This window comes from Triturus cristatus, chromosome 4_1 (assembly GCF_964204655.1).
Source record: "Triturus cristatus chromosome 4_1, aTriCri1.1, whole genome shotgun sequence".
In the NCBI taxonomy this organism is placed as follows: Eukaryota; Metazoa; Chordata; class Amphibia; order Caudata; family Salamandridae; genus Triturus; species Triturus cristatus.
This window is the reverse complement of record NC_140585.1, coordinates 944,984,891-945,006,889: the sequence shown is the minus strand read 5'-3', so window position 1 is coordinate 945,006,889 and position 21,999 is coordinate 944,984,891.

Here is a 21,999-nt window from a genome sequence, read left to right as displayed (position 1 = left end):
CTTGGTTTTAGGGGGGGACTTCAATACCACACATGATGTGCAGTGGGACCGCTCCGTCCAGCACCAGGGCCGCGCCTGGCGCTTTCTGACCTTATGAGGCAGAGACTGACAGATTTAGGACTGACGAACGTGTAGAGGAAATTAAACCTGACAGCTAGGAAGTACACATGCTTCTCAGTGGCTCACCAGACGTATGCTCGAATCGACTGGTTTTTGACATCCCCCAGGGTTACCAGAGACACAACTGATGCCTCGATAGGAACTGCAGCCCTGTCAGATCACTCCCCAATCCAAGTGGAGTTGAGTATTCGAGGGGGGCCCCAAGGCTGCAAACAGTGGAGACTTAATCATAATCTACTCGGGTATGAGGCTAATCTCAAAGCCATACGGGAAACGATCACGTCGTATCTCGAGATTCACAAAGATGGGGATACCTCGCTTGAAGTTCTCTGGGACGCGCTCAAGGCCGTCGTCCGAGGGCGATAAAAATCAATAGCAGCAGGAGTCAACAAAGATAGACAAGAGAAAAGAGAGCAGTTGGAGGCCCAGGTCAAGGAGTTAGAGGGGCTGCCCCATGGGATGGGGACCGTTCAGGTCAGGAGACAGCTTAATGCCAATAGAAAGCAGCTGAAGGCCCTTGATTGTGACCGAGCGGCGTATTCGCTCATATGGACCAAACAGCGGTACTACTCAGGCGGTAACAAAGCTGGGAAACTTCTGGCGACTCTGCTGCTAGCACAGAAGACCGCACGCAGGATTGGGCAAATTAGAGACACTTGTGGGGGGTTTGAGCTCTGACGACGCCATAGCGGGACAATTTGAATCCTTTTACACTGAGCTTTACAGTGCAGAGGACCTGGACCCAGACGCTGCCAGGCAATATATATTGGACGTCCCAGTAGCTTCCCTCCAACACACGGGGTTAAAGACTCTAGATGCTGACATTGGTATTGATGAAGTTCTGAAGGCCATATCAGGCCTCCCTTTAGGGGAGGCCCCAGGGCAGGATGGGTTCTCGACCAATTTTTATAAGTCCTTTGCCCAATAACTGGCCCCGGTGTTGGTCCGGCTATTTAATTCCTTTAGCGACACAGGCAGGGTGACTACAACTATGACTATGGCTGAGGTGGTCGTAATCCCAAAACCTGGGAAGGACCCTATTTTGTTGCTAAACGTTGACCTTAAGATCCTCACGAGCACTCTGGCAAACAGAATAGCACCCCACATGCAGGGGCTGATCGACCCCGATCAATCAAGTTTTATTGCAGAATGCAACTGCAGTGATGGGACCCGTCGGATGTGTTATCTACTGGACAAGACCCAACGTACTCAGATGCCTACAGTCCTTCTTTCAGTCGATGCCGAAAAGGCTTTTGACTGAGTGCATTGGCCATACTTTTAAAACAGACACTACACAAATTTAGGGCCGGAGAACGGCTTTTGCAGTGGGTGGACTGCATATATGCGAACCCTAAGGCGCTGATCGGAGTGAATGGTGTCACCTCACGACCGTTTCTCATTCGGAGGGGAATGAGGCAGGGGTGCCCGCTGTCACCCCTCCTCTTCGCGTTATATATGGAATCCTTCGCAGAAAGGGTCAGCCAACACCCGGGGATCTCTGGGATCAAAATGGGAGACAGAGTTCACAAAATCTCATTATATGCAGACGATGTGGTCCTGTTTTGAACCCAGCCAGAGCTCTCGCTGGCCGCCCTGATGGAGGAGCTAGAGCTATTTAGTTTAGCCTCAGGATTTAAAGTCAATCTCCATAAAACCCAGGCGTTCAGCCTGACCATCCCGCAGGCTGACCGGTTGGCGCTGTCGTCGAGGTTTCCTTTTAGCTGGGCTACGGAAGGCATCCAGTACCTGGGCCTGCAGATGTTCCCCACCGTCTTCAAAACGGCGCAAGTAAATTATTCCTGCCAACTGGCTGGGATTTGACGTGAGCTCACAAGTTGGACGAGGCATACACTGTCCTGGCTTGGCAGATTAGCTGCCGTTAAAATGACCATGCTCCCACAGATACTGTATGTAATGCAGACATTACCGCTTAGCCCCCATCCTAACATGCTAGCACAAATGCAACACCTCCTCTGCACCTTTTTCTGGGAGGGTACGAGACTGAGACTGGCCCATCAACTGACATACCTAAAGCAGGGGGATGGGGGATTGGGGGTCCCATGTCTAGAACGATACTTTCAGGCTGCACAACTCCGATACATGCTCGAATGGTACAAGTTAGAATCAGAAAAGCATTGGTGCTTCATAGACTGCTCAATTGCTGGCATGCACATCTGTAAGGTCCCTTGGCTCCCCCAAAGACACCGCCCATGTGGAGTCTATGTGTCACCCGTTCTGCCGGCTACCATAGCAGTATGGGACAGGGTACAGGTACCACATGGCTTATCCACCCCGATATCACTTCTGACCCCCTTTATAGGAAACCCCGACTTTCTGCCAGCTTCTACCGGGAACAGCTTTCTCCTGTGGCAAGAGGCCAACTGTAAACGTATTGGGGATTTGTACGATGTGCATTGGGTAATGGAGTTCTCCAGTCTTACAGAGGGTTATGGAATCCCCAAAAAGGCATATTGGCAGTATCTGGCCCTTCGTCACTGGGTCACCCAACCACAGATATGCCCACATGCCAGTTGCACACTCACAAAATTCGAGAAATGGTACATCACTAGGACATCGGACAAATGACTGCTATCAGGCATCTATGCTTTTTTAAACACCTCCAAACGGATGAGCAAATCCCGTAGGCGGGAAACAGAACTTGAATATGAGTTCTCCCCCAAGGAGAGAAGTGATATTGTTTCACAGGGCCAGGGCATCAGCTTGTAGTACAGTGGGTAAAGCAATGTTCTTAAAGGTCATACATTATTGGTACTACACGCTGAGCGGCTACTTAAGTTGGTGTGATTGTGGTCAGTCGGGTACGCTCACCCACATTCTCTGGGCTTGCCCGAGAATACAGGATTTCTGGGAGGCAATTATTCTAGACATTGACACAATCTACCACACAGACAAACCAAGACTCCCTACATTTACACTTTTAAGGCTCCCTATTGCCTTGATGTATCCCCTCAAATCTGGGAGAGGTAGAGCAAAAGCGTTGGCACTTGGTGCGGCCAAACAGGTACTGGGGCTGGTGTATATGGGGCTAGGCAGAGGTTCCGTCTCATTTGGATTGGCTGTATACGTTGTGGGAACTCCTGGGTATGGAAAAGATTACAGCAGGCCTCACACACTCCCTCCCCAAGTTCGAGAAAACACGGGGTCTACCATAGAATTCTTGTTTAATGAATTTACAGAACTCACATGCCCAAAGTATCTCAGGGTGCTCCGCCTCACTGGCTCCAATTGCCCACAGACATAAAATACGATAAGATATCTCCCGCCTCGTTTACCTATTGACTACCTGCCAGGCTCCCTCACACTCACCTTGGAAATAGCCTTCAGTACCCTCTCTCTTTTTTCCTACTTTCTTTTTTCTTTCTTTTTTTTCCTTTCAGTTCAAATGAAAGTTCCCCATCGGCCGGTGGATGTAGGTGGCGGCTATTGTTATGCTTGATCTCTCTTTAAAATATTGAAAATATTTAAACCATAAAGCAAAATTCCTCTGGCATGTGTCTACGTGTATTTTAGCACTGGAGCTGGTTCACAGTGCTTGTGGCACGAGCAAGCGTAGAGGACATTACACTGAAGTGCAGTTTTAGTGTCTTGGCTGTGCTCTGGATCGCAATGTTTTTGTACACTGAGACAATAATGTTTTTCTAACAGTGTATAACTTTCGCTGGGGCAAGTTGGATTTGGTTTCTGGTGTGTTTCTACAGAGTCTACTTTTACTCATTTGCAATTTTGGACCCTATCTACACTCATATTGTCTAGTCAGTGTGGCCCCAGAGGATCATCCTGCCAGAAAATTATGGATAAAGTCTCCTCACGCTGTGGGTCAAGTTGGTATCATTTTTGTCACATTTGTGTACTTCTTCATCTTCAAAAGAAATGTGATATACGACCCTTTGTGCAAAAGATATTGGGACGTAGTCCTGGATTCAAGTAAGTACATTTCATTTTCTTTTATCTTTTGGCTTTTTTCCGGCGGTTTGTCAGGTGAAGCAACTTTGGCAGTTGAACCACTATGCTTTATTTTTAAAACTGAGTCTCGAGTCAACTGATTGCACCCACAATCTTACCTGTGTCTTTTGAGTTCGTGCTGTGTCTCTGAGTATTCTACTGTCACAAGTCTTTCTCTCTGCAATAGTGCTACTGCGCAGCAACGTGTTGCTGTTTTAGCGTGCCTAGAGCCATCCAGCATGGCATCATCAACATCATCTTGTGTTTGGCCGCAACTTACATGGGCCTAAGCCATGAAACATTATACTTTTAAAGCATGTGCCAACCACTTTGCTTATTTCAATAAAGTTTTACAGAAATTGAAAGGTGTCCGGAACATCGTGGTCAAAACCTGATGGAGTCCGGTGATGTCGCAGTGTTATATCGCTTGCAGATCTTCTCTTCTGTTTGTCTTCGTGGGCAACTCTTTCAAGGACAGGATCCCGTGGACTCAGTTGTTTTTAAAGTCCTTACACTTTCGCTTTCAAGTACGGTGTTTTGAGGTACTGATTAATATTTTTTTCTTCTTGTCTCGAAAGTTGTTTTCACTGTAGTCAGATTTTTTACAGGGACATATGTTACCTTGCATTAAGTTATTTTTGAATGCATTACATTTTTCACGTTACTATTATGGCTACCAGTAATGTTTTTTAATGCCCGTTTGCATCTGTTTCACAAAGTCATGAAACTCATTAGTCATATTCTGCCCCAGACTACGTCTTCTAAGTGTGTTTGTTTAAACACTGGTGTGTGTCACATGGATAAGGTGACACCTACACACATATCTGTAACTGTCTGCAAATTAAATGTTAATGTGGATTGTAATTTAAGCCTGTTTTATCTGTGGTTGTGTTTTACTATATGCATCTATGTTTTGGCTTGTTGTACATTTCATGAAGTTACTGTTTTTCTCCATTTTTATCCTCTATGGGATTTTACGGTGGGTTTAGTAGGGCTCAACACTGTACGCACATGAACTCTAGGTACAAACCATCAAGAGTTCATTATTTCATTTTACATGCACGCAATCTACATTTTATTCTTCCCTACATGGGAATAGCTATGGGTTTTAGTCCCATTTGCTCACATTACACTAGCCTTTTTGAGCTACTTACGGTTTTCTCTCTCTTTCAGGGCATCTATGCATGGGTGTTTGTCCTTTTTGCATTAGTTAACATCTCTATTTTTAGGGACAGGTTATGGGTTTAGACCCATGTACAGTATTGAACAATAGCTGACTTCTTTTTCTTCTTGGGGTTTCAGTCCCTTGTTCTCTTACATGTGTGTTGTATGGGTTTTAGTCCCATTACTACACTGCACAGTATGGGAACTCTGCATGGTGTTTATATTATATTACTTTGTCAATTTCATAACGGGGTTGTTTGAGGAATTTTATTGTATTTTCTTCTCATCTTCTCTGATTTCTTGTTTTTTCAGTTCTCCTCGTGATGTCTTTTCTTCTTGTCATCCATGGATTCTTGATTCTTGTTGTTAGTTTTTTTTGTCCTCTGTCTTTTCCTTCTTGTAGTGCGTTTCTTCTTCTTCCTTCCCATGGAGGATACTCTTCCTTCGCCACTTTTTGTGTCTGTATGTATGTCCAGTGTTTTCTAGTTTTGTGCTATGCCTTGCCTCTTCGCATGCCTGTCTGGCCAGTAGGTGTGTTCGGGGGAGTAGTCATTGGAGCTTTCACATCTTTCCTCTTTCTCTTTTTCTTTTTCTTTTGCTTTGTCTTTCTATTCTTTTCTGTTGTTATTTATAGAAGGGAGGATGGCTTATATTTATCTGTTTTTCTCATCTGTTGCTTCCTCTTCTTCTACTCCCACCTATCTTTCTGTTCCCTCCTTGTTGTTCACTTCTTTGCATCGTTTATGCTGTTTCGGTTTTCCTCTTATTCTTTCTTCATTTCTGGCTCTCCTTTTTCAGTTTACCATCTTAATTGCTTCTGTTATATAAGAAAGGGGCGTATGTAGTATCCTGTCCATGTTAATGTTATGCCATTTTCACCACCTGCTCAGCCAGTGGAATGTTGCAGTGATGATGCGTTTAGGAATGTTGGGTGCCTGTGAGGAGAAGTCACAGTCGTGATTGGGCTGAGCAGCATGCTGGCTGCTCCTGGTGGGGCTGATCTACAGGACATGTAACTTACTACAATAAAACATCTTGATCTACATCAACCTGCATGGACCTCGTTACTACAAAGGAGTTGGAGGGTTGATTGACAAACAATATATTGGTGGGTTTTAGCGCCATTTGTATCATAAATGACCGATTTCGGTTTCTTTAGAAGCTATTTAAAATTCCATTGAGCAGATTCACTGTTGTTGTGCCTTTTTAGTTGCACTGTGGCAAGTGTGTTTGCAGTCTTGGACATTACTTAATTATATTTTCCAGCTACTAACGTTGCATCGGATTTGACTGACAGGCCCGTTAGCTTAAAGGAAATCTTGACTTTTAGTAGAACCTGATCAGCACCTTTGAAGTCTCAGAAACAGACCTTAGATTTCTTAGTTTGCTCCTGATGGAGGTTTTGGTCTACAATAGAGAAAAGGTGCAAAGAAATGGTTCATTCAATCAGCAAGTATTTGGGATTCACTCTTGATGAGGTATTCCCTAGCAATAGGAAAGTTGAGGATAGAGCCCACATGTATGAAAGAAAAACAGATTTGCATGAGTTCAATATAGAGAGGAAAGAGGGATGGTGAGCGTTGACTGAATCAGTCTTGTCTTCTCAGTAAAATGAAAGTCCTCCAGGGAATTTATTTTTTATTTTTCTGCTATTTCTCCCATGAGCAGCTCGATCAAGAGAAGATTTTCTCCGGGCGGGTTGCATATCATGTGAAAATATTTTTTTTTTAGTTTTTGAGGAGGACTATTGATCAGTTTCTAGACTTTTCCGTCGAACAGAGGAATTGTGTTTAAAGGCCACCCCCTCACCTGGTCATCCCTTTCAGTCGAGTCAAATCATCAAATATTCTGGAGGTATTAAGAGATCAAGAACCAGCTGTCAGGAGTCATTAAGCCAGGTTTCAGTTACGAATGGTACATCTAAGGTGTAAGCATCTATTGTTTCTGAAATTTCAAATCTGTGTTTGGATTCCTGTCTACATTGTGTAGTATGCACTTTACGGATAAATTCACAGCAGGACATATCACAAGGTGTCTGTTGCACATGATTATTGGGATGTATGAGAGATCTGCAGAAGGTATTTGGGTGATCTGCAGGTTGTAGGATTTAAATCAGATTCTGAAAGTCAACCTCCAATAGCATTCATACATCTCTTCAAAGCGATGTGGTTGTTTTTTCATGTACAGGTCCAGAGTTTGACATCAGTCAAACAAGAGAAAGGCAAGCAGAGGGAACAAGAGAACTTAGACTGACCTCAAGGGCAGAGACTTTGTCTTTCAGGAGTACAAAGGAGGATGTAAGAAATATATGTTCAGATAGGAGAGCACCAAGTTATTCATTAAAGTAGTTCACATCATGCTTGCGGAGGGAAGCTTTTAAGGAGGTGCTGGAAAGGGATAGTCTATTCAAGAGTTTCAGATTAGAAATAGTGGGTGTGATGTTTTTGGCCTGAGAGTTTAAGTTGGAGATGTGGATGTGAAATGTAGCCTGCTGAAGGTGAAGGGGGAGTTTCTTCATCAGACGTCTCTTCTGGGGTAGGTTTTGGGATTTCAGAGGGGGCAGAATTCGGCCATGGAGAGTCAGAGTTGTTGCTTGTGTCTGGAGGTGGAAATATACAACTTTTCATCACTATGTCTACCTGCACTGTGATAGAAGAGGAAGAAGAGGGGTGAGTAAATGCTTAGTATGTTTGATGGAGTATTTTGGTAAGGTAGAGGTTAATGAGGATATGAATTGGGAGTATTAGTTGAAGGGGGTGAGCACCCACTTCAAACTATAACCACAATCATTGTCAGGGTAAACCACTGAATTCACTAAATTTACTTGTGCTTTACCGTCTAGTAGCTTTGCACACATTGGTCAGGCTTAACTTAAAGGCTATAGGTAAAGTAATTATGCAACACTCAAACAGTAACAAAATAAAAACACAACACCAGAAACATAAATAAAATGACACCAAAACAAAATAAATCCAAAAAGTAGAACTAGAGATATGAATTTCTCATTTTTATGTGGTGTTCTCTGCACTCAATCCTGCACTTGGTCTTGTGAACAGAGCTAAGCTGTTTGACAATGCCACTGCTTTAAGTATACCCAAGCAATCACAAATCTGTATGACGAATACAGCTAAGTTTTAGCCAGCTCTTTCCCATGAGGAGCTATTGTTATCTTTGCAAGTGTTTATTACATTTTATTATGTGTATTTATGGTTTTATGAATTTTATTAAGTGTATTTATGGTTTTATTGGCCGTTTTTACTATTTTTAAATGGTTTTAGGTAACTATGCAAAGAAAATAAATTTGAACATAGAACTTGAACTACAGCAGTTTTTTACCAGTTTGGAAGAGAGGGCACAAGGACTTCTACCACTAGCTAAAAGAGTGCTGGACCTGACATCCTTGGTGTGGTTTTCCACCAACTTGTTGACTACAATCCTCCTGTTTTTGCTGAATATTTTTTGCTGGCATTGGGACTATGCACACTTCATCACTGCTAACCAGTGATAAAGTGCTGTGCTCTCTCCTTTAACCATGGCAAAATTGACTTACAGCCAATTGGCACATTTAACTAACTGGTAAGTCCCAAGTAATGTGGTACTACAGATACCCAAGGTCTGCACATTAAATGCTACTTTAGTAGCCTTTTAAATATGTTTCAGCCTTACCCAACTCTCTGAGTTCATCGAAACGAACCACATCCTTGACCTCTCCCAATCTGGCTTCAGAAGCAACAACAGCACTGAGACCGCTCTCCTCACCACTACAAACGACATCTGCACCTTCCTTTACCGAAGTGAAACTGCTGCCCTCATCCTCCTGAACCTCTCAGCCGCCTTCGACACCATCTCCCACCGCACCTTCTGCACAAGACTCCACAATTCCGGCATCTGCGACAATGCCCTAGAACGAATCCACTCCTTCCCCACTGGCAGAACACAGGCAGTCAGATTTCCACTGTTCAACTCAGAACCCATGGAGATCAGCAGGAGAATGCCTCAGGGATCCTCCCTGAGCACCAGCCTCTTCAACATCTACATGCCCCTGCTTGCTGCCATCGTCAGAAGCCGTGGACACAACAACTTCTCCTCTGCCCGCTGACTCCCAGCTGATTCTTCCCCCACAGACAAGCAACTTCCACAATGGGATGAAGGCAGCCACCTCCTGGATGAAGGACAGCTGCCTCAAGGCTAACTCAGACAAGACCAAAGTCCTCATCCTGGTCTCCATGGTCTCTGCCTGGGATGAATCCTGGAGGCTGCAGCACTTGGAAACACCCCACACCCATGGACCACGCACATAACCTCAGCATCATCCTGGACTCCTCACTCTTGATGAACCACCAAATTAATGCCATTTCATCCTCCTGCTTCCATACGCTCACCTGCTTCGTAAGATCTTCAAGTGGATCCCCACTGAGTCCACGAAAAAAGTCACCCATGCGCTTGTCAGTGGTAGACTCGACTACGGCAATGCACTCTATGCCGGCACCACCCCGAAATTCCAAAAGAAACTGCAGAACATCCAGAAAGCCTCTGTCAGACTCACCCTGAACATCCCATGCCACAGTCACTGCATAAGCCACGTGAGAGACCTTCACTGGCTACCTATCAACAAAAGAATTACCTTCAAGCTCCTCATGAATGCCTATAAAGCCCTTCACAACGCATGACCTACAGACTTCAATCAACGCCTCGCCTTCTACACTCCCACCAGATAGCTCCACTCCACCTCACAGGCCCTGGCCACCATTCCACTGATCCACACGAGCATGGCTGGAGGAAGATCCTTCTTCTACCTTGCTGTGAAAACCTGGAACTCTCTGCCTCTGCACCTCAGGCTCCAATTCAGGAAGGACCTCAAGACCTGGCTGAACCACAGATCCACCTTCCACTCAGTGACTTGAGACCCTCACTAGTCAGTAGTAGACCTGTATAAGAAACATTGATTGATTGATTGCCATTGCAGTCTTCAACTTCCACTTTGACCCGGCAAGGTAAGCCTCTTGCCAGGCCCAAACTTCTCTTCTTAATAAAATATAAATAATCCCTGTGGTAGGCCTTACTCAGCCCAGAGGACAGGGTGCAGTATATTTAAAAGGTTGGACATATAATTTTATGTTTTACATGTCCTGGTAGTGAAAACCGCCTAAATGTGTTTTTCTCTACTGTGAGGCCTACCTCATATCATAGGATAACATTGTGCTCCCTTATAACATTTAATAAGTGGTAATTTTTAATTGGAAGCAGATAGGAATATCGAGATTGGTGGCAAACAAAATATAATTCAAAACCCTTTTTAATGGTAAAATCAGATTTTAAGTTGCAGTTCTGAAAAAGCCACTTTAAGAAAGTTGGCAATTTGTTGTCCTAACCATTTTGTGCCCGCTGCTTGTATCCTGGGTCACATAACTTGGTGTACGTGGTCTTTACGTATTACAGCGAGCCAAAGGGGAATAGGTTTTGGCAGGATGGGCAATCTCTGACTTGACAGTGGGGCAGAGCTGTCAACTATCATACTTGTATATAACAAAGCCTTGCCCAGAGCACTCCTACAAAGGGTTTGACACTGGTCTTTTGTGACTCCAGACAATTTGGGGCCAGAACAGTGAGACAGAAATTTGCAAACACCTTTCGGGGTAGAAACCTCAAGAAACTACTTTTATTTCAAAGGGGACCCCAGGTATAAATATTGGACCCTCAGACCCAACTCTTCAGATCAGTTTTTAACCTGTGGACTCAGCAAGAAGGACTGCCCAGTTGTAAAGTTTGACCTGCTTGCTGATCAAGGACTGCTTTGCTGCCCAAGGTCTTCTACTGTTCTGAACCAACTTGCTGAATCCAATGTTGACGCATCTATCTGCATCTCGATGCAGCGCAGTGCAGCTCGCCATCGACTCCAAAACAATGCGATCCAGTTCTCGGACATAGTGGCAGTCTCAAAGTCAGTGCAAGACATCACATCACACCTCTTCATCTATGGATCCACGACCATCACTGCAGAACACATCTCGTTGACGATGGCTCATCTCGACTTTTTGGACTTTGCATCAAAGCTCCTCATTGATGGATCTTTAACGCCAAACCACATAGCTCCGCGCAATGACTGTGCATCTCGATGCCCAGACCTCATATCGCAACTCCCCGTCTGTGGCTCTTTGACACCGTCCAGCTTAGGTCACCATAAAGACTTCACACTCTGACACCCAGAACACCAAGGTACTTTCTCAGTAGACAGAACTCAGTATTGAATCCGGGCTGTGCTAAATCTTTAAAATTGCATATCTACGATTCTACTGATTGGATTTTTGTCATTTTGGTTGAAAATGATATAATAAATGTAACTTATTTATTTTTCCAAATTGGGGTGAGATTTTTCCTGTGTTGTGTTTCCACTTTATTAATGCTTGAAGTACTGCATAAATACTGTATACATTTCCTCTTAGTTAAGCCTGGCTACTTTTGTGCCAAGCTACCACAGTGTTAGGCACAGGTTAATTTGGGGTTTGCTTGCCTTTCACTCTAACAAGAATTGTGGTTGCTGCTTGAGAAGGATCCTCCCTTCCACCCCTCCAACCAGTTACCTAATTTGCTAAAGAGAGGTAAAGTGCACAGAGTCCTATGGTCAACAAAAACCAGGCTAAGCAACAGGAGGAAAAATTCTGGGGAAATACTTAGCAAAAGATGGTCATTTCCAACGTACCCCATTCGTAGCATTTTGTTGTACTTTGATAAAAACATAAATACATTCATTTGTTATAATGCATTGATGTATATTTGATCACACAATTTCTCAAAAACGCCCTTGTGATTATATTGCAAACAAAACTTGCTGTCTTTCAATTTTAAAGGAGGTCCAATTTCCTTAGCATGAAGATCATTCCTTCAGTCATAATCTCTATTCGATTTGACAAATAAAGTCTTAAAAGTCAAGTCATTAAGAAGTTGCATACGATTTTACATTACCAAACTCATTCTTAATTAAAACACCCAACAGAAGGCGTACAAGAGAAAAGCAAATAAAGGGAGAGTTTCACAGTTGTAATTCACAGTTGTAAAAACAGTAAGGCAGGATTAACTTGAATAAAATTCAATGGTTTTAAAATTGGGCATAAAAGCTTATGTCTCAGATTATTCAATTTTGTATAAAACATAACAACATGTAATGTATCATTGATCGAGATGTTATCACAATTACAAAGGGACAGGTCTGAATTCTTAAAACAACCATGAATAAAAGGCATTAGGTGGGGAAATATATTCAATCTGAAGTAAGTCAATATGCGACGTTGATGTTGTGACATGTTCCAGGTCAAACAAAGTTCAATATTACTGACAGTTTTCACTTATATTGCATGTTGCATGGAATATTTCATTAATGCAGAGTCCTCAAGCTCTGATGCCAACAAGTCCCTAAAAGCTTTTTCGACCCATTTGCCATCAGAGTAATTTATGAGAGATTAATTAACGTATAGATCAGGCCTCCCTGGAGCCTGCTTGTTTAGCAACACATATGCCATCCATGGGATAGAGGAGGATTTTTCTAATTTTAGACAGTCCTGCAAAATTAGTCTATTAAAACTAAGTTCCTCTTTACCCAAATTGAGCGCCACAGCTTTAAAGGACAAAGACGAAGCTTGTCTATGATAAAATCTATACCTAGTTTTTCGTGAACAATTTCATAAGGTACCCTCTGTGGAAGGGCCGTTAAAAATGTATTTTCGGCAACTTGAAGTAGAGCAACCCGGCCATATCCCCAAATTCCACTGCCATATCTCACTAGTGGGATACATTTGGCCCTGTACATTTCCAGGATCGATTGAATATGAGTGCGCCCAAGCCTGCGGGAAAAATCTCAAATGCTGTATGCTGCTCTAATAAAGAACAAAACATTCTCAGTTATGAGTGAGTGCCACTAAAACTCAGAGTCACGTTGACCCTCAGGTACCTGAACTTATCTACCTGGCTAACATGTTGGCCGTCTACTACATATTTCATGGTTCTCGTGGTTTGTGGGCCAACCTTCATAACATGTGACTTTGAGAAGTTTGTTGTCAGGTCAAGAATACTCATAAAACTAATAAAAAGGTTAAGGAGTTCTTGTAAACCTCTAGCTGTACGAACAATTAAAACTGTGTCGTCCTCATAGAGCAAGGCAGGTGCAGAATAACCTCCTTCTTTGGCAACGTCAGCACCCAGAGCTACTAAAGCTTCCTCTGTGTGATTTAAAAAATAAAATAAAAAAAGAGCTAAAATACAACCTTGCCAAACCCCACGCTGCAATTTAAAGTGCTCAGTGCATTCCTCGTTAGGGCCAAACCTGACACTAACCGAGAGATCTCTGTGCAAATCCCACAAAAAATGTATTAAGACTGGGTCAACATCCATCTGCTCCATCATGGACCAAAGCTTAGATCGGTTAACTCTGTCGAAGGCAGAGCTAAGGTCCATAAAGGCCAGAGCTAAAGCCCATGAAGATGGATTGTAAGAAACTGGTAATGGAATAACAAATACATTAAAATCCTTATACCACAGGACCTTATTAAGGACCATTAAATTCATCAGAATTTGGGAGTTGGTATTTTCATTATTTCTAGAGTCCTCCTTTCTCAAAAAATTCAAACTAAACACTGCTTTAAATAATGCAGTTATGAAAAGAAAATGCGTGCCATTTAATGTTCCATATAGCAGACATTCCCTGGATACTTTATTTCATATATGGGTGTATTTTGACCAATTTCAAATATCAGTGACCCCCCCCCCCGCACACCAGAAGCAACTTCTTCAGAATGATGCTGGTAGGAAGGGGTGTTCATATTTTTTAAGTTATCTTCTGTATTCAGCGCTTTTAGTTAATCCAATGATGGTCGAGATTGCCAACTGCAATTGGCCCATCAGATACAGGTACGTCTTTCTATCGTTCAGTTTCAGAATTATCATTGCTCCCAGTGACGTGCATGTGTAACAGATCACTCTTTTATATTGCACTTGAGGTAACACTGACACTTATTTTTATTTAGCAATTGTGTTACTTATTTTATCACAGCCTGACTTCATTTATAACATATAATAAAAATCTTGATGTCAATTTTGAAATCTGCTGAAAACCAAATTAAAACTGTGGTGAAGCTTTCAAAGCGAATGTCATTGCACAATCATGGATCTTTTACAAAATAAACAAGAAATATAATGAAACAAACAAGTTCTTTTCCTAAGCTAAATTATTTTCAATGGCAAAATACCACCACCACCACATAATACAATTAAATTCCTCACTTCACAGCGTGCATCTCAAAAATTGAGAACGCACTTGCGCACCCGTGCTAAAATATAAGGGAACATGGCTTCGAACTTCAAAACATTTACTAGCTGCAATCCAAATAACCACGCACTAATCTCTCCGCATTACATCAACTGCTGCATTGGCTTCAAGCCCGAAAGCAAACCGTTAATCCTAAATGCATGTGAAATATTCAAAAATAAATCTCTACATCTTAACTCACAGCAAACACTTTTCTGTATCGCCCTGGCCCAAGTTTACACAAAAAATTCAATCAATCGATATCTGATTAAATCTGAAACCAAATTATTTAACAAGCCCAATCGCACCATATTTTGGATCTCAAAGACATTAAAATTGCCCATATTTTTTTTATCTCATTTAACGTGAGAAGGTCTATCGTCACAATAATTGTGTTTTATTGGCTGATTTTGAGGCATACACCTGTTGTTTATTCAAAACCAATTCACATGTTTCTGTGCATGGTTGTGTGGGTTTATTTATTGACAAACTCTGCCAACCGAATTACATTATTTTTTGTAAACTTAGCAAGTTACCTTTTATACTATGTGTCGCAAAGCTGTATGAATCATTATTTTATTTCATTCTGAATCACATATTGACTTACACTTTTCAAATTGATGATAGTAATATCCCAGTGTTTGGTTCAATGGGTACTATTTTAACAATCCAGTTCAGATTTTTTATCTATCCAGTGATTTACCAAACTTTTAGTATTCTGGTCGACCTTAGATAAATTATCTCTGTTAGAATCCTGGTTCTCTGGTTGGCACAGGTAGGTACTTGTGTCAAGCAGGGAACCTTTCCTCTAGTCAGGGTAAGGGGGTACACTCCCAAAATAACCCCTGCTCACCCCCTTGGTAGCTTGGCACGAGCAGACAGGCTTATCTCAGAGGCAGTGTGTAAAGCATTTGTGAACACATACAGTAACCAAGTGACAACACTACAAATGGACACCACACAGGTTTTATATTAAAAATAAGGATTCTTTATATAGAGTTACCACAAGACCATTAAACGACAAAAATACACAATACTGTTACTTTAGATGGTAGAATTTTGCTTAGTTCTCTTAAGTTCTTAAATGCGACACTTTAAGTCAATGTACCTTTTAGATGCGACACGCAGGGCAACGAAAGTGTTGCAACGATGTTGATGCGATTAAGTTTTTGGTGCAAAGAAATAAAGACGTGAAGATCTTCCAGATGCGTTACGCTTCTCCGATGTTGCGAGAAGACTCGACTCAATGCGTCAGCTGCAGCGGCATCACCCTTTACGCGATGCGACGACAGCGGCCTTGGCAGCGGCACTCTTCTCCGATGTTTGCGAGACGCTTCCGCTCGATGTGATGCTGCAGCAGCGACACCCCTTTACGCGATGCGACGACAGCAGCTCCGACGGCGGCACACTTCTCCGTGGATGCGAGGCGCTTTTCTTGATGCGGTGCAATGCGACAGCTACGATGGCTGCGATGGCGACACGCTTCTTCGGCGTTGCGAGACACTTCCTGGATGATGCGAGACGCTTCCGCTCGATGCGATGCTGCAGCGGCGACACACTTTACGAGATGCGACGACAACAGCTACGACGGCGGCACGCTTCTCCTCCTTGAGTCGCGCTTCCAGCTCCTTGCGACACGCAGTCCCTCAGAAGGCCCAACAACAGCAGCAGGCACTTCCAAAGAACTCTGGGGAGCTGGGGGTGAAGTCTGTTGTTCCTGAGACTTCAGCAGGAGGCAAGCTCTATTCCAAGCCCTTGGAGATCTTATAAGCACAAGTTGAAATAAAGTATTTTGTAGTCTTTCTCCTCTCCTTCAGCAGCAAGGTAACCACTGCAGGCCAATCCCCCTGGTCAGGGACAGTACTCCTCCTTACAGCTTTCCCAGTTCCTTCTCCTCAGGCAGAGGTTCTTCTTGTCAAGCAGGATCTAATTTCTTGGGAGCAAGATCCCAATACTTATACCCCTAATTCCTTTGTTCCTCCGGGGTAGAGGGGCCTTTGCCCAGTCCAAACCAGTTCCTGAGCACTTTGTTGACATGACTCTGACTTTCTATTCAGGGTGCAGGGCAGAGACATCAGCCGCTCCACAGGAGGTGGGGCCAGCATTGTGGTGGCAGAGCTCAGCCCTATTCAGAGTCCAGGGGCACTCGTCCCACCCATCTGGATGTCAATCTCTCTATTCACCACCAGGCTACCTAGCCCTGCCCCTCTGGGTTTCCCCAGCCCTGTCACTCACACAAACCAGACAGGCAGATACACATCATAGCAGAGGTTGGCTGAAATGGTTAGGCAAGCAAATACCAACTTTCTAAAAGTGGCATTTGCAAACACAGAATATTAAAATAAACTTTACTAAAAGATGTATTTTATTATTCTGAGTTCAGGCATACTAAACTCGAATTTCTACCATGTTCCCTGGGTCTGTTAGGATCATAGGACGTAACAATTCTGACAGCACATTCTGGCCTATGGGAACAGGTAGCCTTGCAATAGTGAAAAACGAAAATGGCTGTAATTCACTATTAGGACATGCCACACACATCAGGGCTTGTCCAACCTTATGCTTACAATGCACCCTGCCCTTGGGCCTACCATAGGGGTGACTAATATGAAGTTAAGGGAAGGTTTAGGGACTGGCAAGTGGGTGCACTTGCCCAGTCAGCATGACTGTACCAGACTGCATGCAGGTTCTGCAATGGCAGACCTAGACACATTTTACCAGGCCGCTTCTGTGGGTGGCACAACCTGTGCTGCGGGCCCACCAGCGGCATTTGTATTTACACGCCCTGGCACTCCTGGTGCACTTTACGGGGGTCTGACAGTAAACCAAATAAACCAATCATGGAATCCAACCCCACATATACATTTTAAATAGGGAGCACTTGTACTGTGGCACTGGTTGGCAGTGGCACAGTGCTCTGAGCAGCTAACACCAGCAAAACACATGAGGCTCAGCGATAAAAAGTGGAAGGGAGACTCACGCCAAGGTGCCAGATCTAACACGTGTCCCCTCCAGCTGAAGAGTGGGGAGAACTACCCTACCCCAGGGAGTTCCTCATCACTAAGGCGGAAAAATCTGGACAGACCTTCAGCATTGGCGTGATCTGTACCAGGGCGATGTTCCACCGTGAAGTCCATACCCTGTAGGGAAATGGACCACCTCAACAGCTTTGGATTCTCACCCCTCATATGCATCAACCATCTGAGGGGCCTGTGGTCTGTCTGAACCCGGAAGTGAGACCCAAACAGGTATGTTCTTAGCTTCTTCAGCGCCCAGACCACAGCAATTGCCTCACGCTCAATAGCACGCCATCTCTGTTCCCGTGGAAGTAACCTCCTGCTAAGGAAGGCTACAGGTTGATCTAGGCCCTCCTCATTAAACTGTGAAAGAACAACCCCCACATCATGCTCTGAAGCGTCTGTCTGAACGATAAACTCTTTGGAGAAGTTGGGAGTCAAGAGCACGGGCGCCATGCACATAGCAGCTTTCAGGGCCTCAAAAGCTTTCTGACAGGTGTCAGTCCAAATCACTTTCCTGGGCTGCTTCCTAGAAGTCAGCGCTGTCAAGGGGGCAACAATGTTGCCATACCCCTTGACAAACCTCCTGTAGTACCCGGTGAGACCTAGGAAGGCTCTCACCTCTGTCTGGGTTTTGGGCGACTCCCAATTCAGGATGGTTTCTATCTTGGGTTGAAGGGGCGCCACCTGGCCGCTCCCAACCTGGTGCCCCAAGTACACCACGGAACCCTGCCCAAATGGCACTTACTCGCCTTGATCGGGAGGCCTGCCCTCCGCAGCGCCATCAACACTTCCCAGAGGTGGCGCAGGTGTTCTTCCCAAGTGGAGCTGAACACTGCGATGTCATCCAGGTAGGCAGCACTGAACGAATCCAGTCCAGCCAACACCTGGTTGACCAACCTCTGGAAGGTGGCAGGGGCATTCTTCATCCAAAAGGGCATAACCCAGAACTGGTAGCGCCCATCCGGGGTGGAAAATGCTGACCTCTCTTTGGCCCCATCGGTCAAGGCGATCTGCCAGTACCCAGACGTTAAATCAAACGTGCTGAGGTAGTTGGCAGCCCCTTGCCGATCTATGAGCTCATCAGCTCTGAGGATGGGGTGTGCGTCTGTCCTGGTGACTGAATTGAGTCCTCTGTAGTCCACACAGAACCGGAGTTCGGGTGTGGCTCCCGTCGCTGCAGCCTTTGGGACCAAGACCACTGGGCTGGCCCAAGGACTGCTGGAGGACTCAATTACCCCGAGTGCCAACATCTTGGAGACCTCCTCCTTGATGCACGCCCTCACCCTGTCAGTCACCCTGTAGGCCTTGTGCCTCACAGGTGTACTATCCCCAGTGTCCACATCATGGATGCACCAATCAGTGACACCGGGAACCAGGGAAAACAAATCAGAAAATTGTCCCAGCAGCTGGCGACAATCGTTCTGTTGCTCAGGGGTCAGGGCGGAAGAGAGGATGACACCATCCACTGACCCATCTTGCTCCTGGGCTGACAGGAGGTCAGGAAGAGGCTCGGTCTCCTCTTCCATCCCAGCATCTGTTGCCAAGAGCATGCCCACTTGGGACCTCTCCAAGTGGGGCTTGAGGCGGTTGACATGAAGGACCCTTAAGGGGTTCCTTGGAGACCGCAAGTCCACCAAATAGGTAACTGGACTCTTGCACTCCACAACCTCAAAGGGACCGGTCCACTCATCCTGGAGCGCACAAGGCTCCACGGGAGCCAAGACCCACACCTTTTGTCCAGGCTGAAGCTCTACCAGAGTGGCATTCTGGTCGTACCATCGCTTCATCTCCTCCTGGCTGGCTTCTAGATTTGCCTCAGCAAGTTGCCTGAATTGCCTAGTCTGATTCCTGAAGGCCAGCATGTAGTTATATACATCCTGGGGAGGTTTCCTGGGAGATTGCTCCCAGCCTTCCTTGACCAGACTTATAGGTCCTCTCACTGGGTGGCCATACAGGAGCTCAAAGGGGCTGATCCCTAGAGACTTCTGTGGCACCTCACGGTACGCAAAGAGAAGGCATGGCAAGAGGACGTCCCACTTACGCCTCATGGGTTCTTCCAGACCCATTATCATGCCCTTGAGGGTACGGTTGAATCTCTCAACCAACCCGTTTCCTTGGGGGTGGTAAGGTGTGGTGAACTTGTAGGTTACACCACACTCTTGCCAAAGGGATTTCATATACTTGGATATTAAATTGGTATCACGGTCAGACACCACCTCTAGAGGGAATCCCACTCTGGAGAAAATTCCCATCAGTGCACGTCCCACCACGGGGGCCGTCACTGTCCTCAGAGGGATGGTTTCCGGGTACCGGGTGGCATGGTCCACAAGGACCAGGATGAACCTGTTGCCCATGGCTGTCCTGGGGTCCAGTGGCTCCACAATGTCAATCCCCACTCGCTGGAATGGAGTACCGACCACAGGGAATGGCTGGAGAGGAGCCTTCTGCTTCCTCCCACTCTTTTTGCTTGCCTGGCAAGTCTGACAGGTCCTGCAGTGAGTGCCTGAACTCCTGTGCATTTGAGGCCAATAAAAGTGGGTTACAAGCCTTTCAAAGGTCTTGTCCTGCCCCAAATGTCCTGCCAATGGCACATCGTGAGCCAGCCCCAGTAGAAAGGCTCTGAAGTCCTGGGGTACCACCAGCGCACGGGCTGACCCAGGCTCAGCAACCTTAGGCACTGTATATAGGAGGTTGTTCTCCCAGTAAATGAAATGTGACCCAGACTGATCACCTGCGGTCTGGTCTGCAGCCTGTTGCCGCGTACCCACGAGAGAAGGGCATTCTTTCTGTGCCTTACAAAAGTCCTCCCTGGAGTGGCCTCCTTCCTGCTGCCAATGGGTCAGCTCAGGCAGGTCCCCCAGTTCAGCTATCTGTTCCCCGGTAGGCTCCAGGGCATCCCCCTCAAGGTCTGCTTCCTCCTGGGCCGTGGGAACTTCAGGGACCGGTTTCCCGCACCCTCTGCCTCTTCTCTCTAAGGCCGGTCCCTGGGCCTCCCTCTCAGGCTCCAGGACCTCTTGAGCACTTCTACTTGCTGCCATGGACCATGTGGTGACACACGCCCAATCCGGCATACCCAACATCTCCAGGTGAGCACTCTGCTCCACCTTAGCCCAAGGTGAGCTCTCCAAGTCGTTCCCTAACAGACAGTCTACAGGCATGGCGGGCCTCACAGCTACCTGAAGAGTACCAGAGACCCCCCCCCCACTCAAAGGGAACCTGAGCCACCTTGCAGTGACTCTCTGTGTTGTCAGCGGCACCAACTGGATAGAATGCTCCTGGGACCACCTGCTCTTGAGACACCAGGTGACACTTGACAGCTGTCACACTGGCTCCTGTATCTCTGAGAGCTTCCACCCTACGGCCATTAATGGTCACCCACTGCCTGTATTTCTTAGTGTTATCAGGCAGCTGGGTTAGGTGGACCATCTCACAGTCTCCTAATGAGACAAGGGACATCTCTGCGGGACCCCATCCACCTTGGACTGCCGTCTCCTCCCCCAAGGCTACACTAGCCATCTGCCGGGGCGGAGCACCAGTGGGTGCTGGTTTACCATACAAAGGACACTTTAAATCAGAGGCAAAATGCCCCATGTTACCACACTTGTAACATTTGAGGGGCCCCTTCCGAACAGGGGGACCTGTCGGGGTTCCCGGTCGGTTTCTGGGGTGGGGGAGGCTGAGAACCTTTCCCTTGGTTCCCTTGGGGATTACTTTGGGGCCTCTTTTGGAACTCCCTCTGTTTACCCTTGTCCCCCCCACTCTTCTGCTGGGTACCCTGCCCACCTTTAGCAGAGTCTCCCACTGGACCCTTGTGGACCCTGGTACTGACCCAGCGGTCCGCCTCTTCAGCAAGCTTTCTAGGGTTAGTCAGCCTACTATCAATCAGGTGCTGGCGTAGCTCAGGAAAACAATTACTGGACAAGTGCTCCCATGCCATTAAATCAAGAAGCCCTTGAAAATCATCAACCTTGCTACCCTTCACCCAACCATCCCGTGCTCTGCAAAAAAAAGTTACATACTCCACATACGTACTGTTGGGAATCTTTGTGCAACCCCTGAACCTTTGCCTATTCAACTCAGGGGTCAACCCATACCTAGTCATCAAAGCTGCCTTCATATGGGGATAAGAATTATAATCATCTGAAGGCAAGTCTAGCAGTGTGTCCCGCCCCTCACTAAGGAACCGTCCCCACAACCCCGCTCCCCAATCCTTCTCAGGGACCCGGTGGGAAGACATGGCTACTTCATAAGCTTTGAACCACTGCCCTATGTCATCATTTAAAAAAAAATATTTTACCACATCTTTGGGTATGTACACCCTTGATTCTGCCTGCACTGACGGTGTGCTGCCACCAGAGGGAGTGGACTCTAAACTCTTGGCCTTTAGATCCAATTCCCTCAAATCCATCTCATGCTCCATTTGGATTTTTTTCT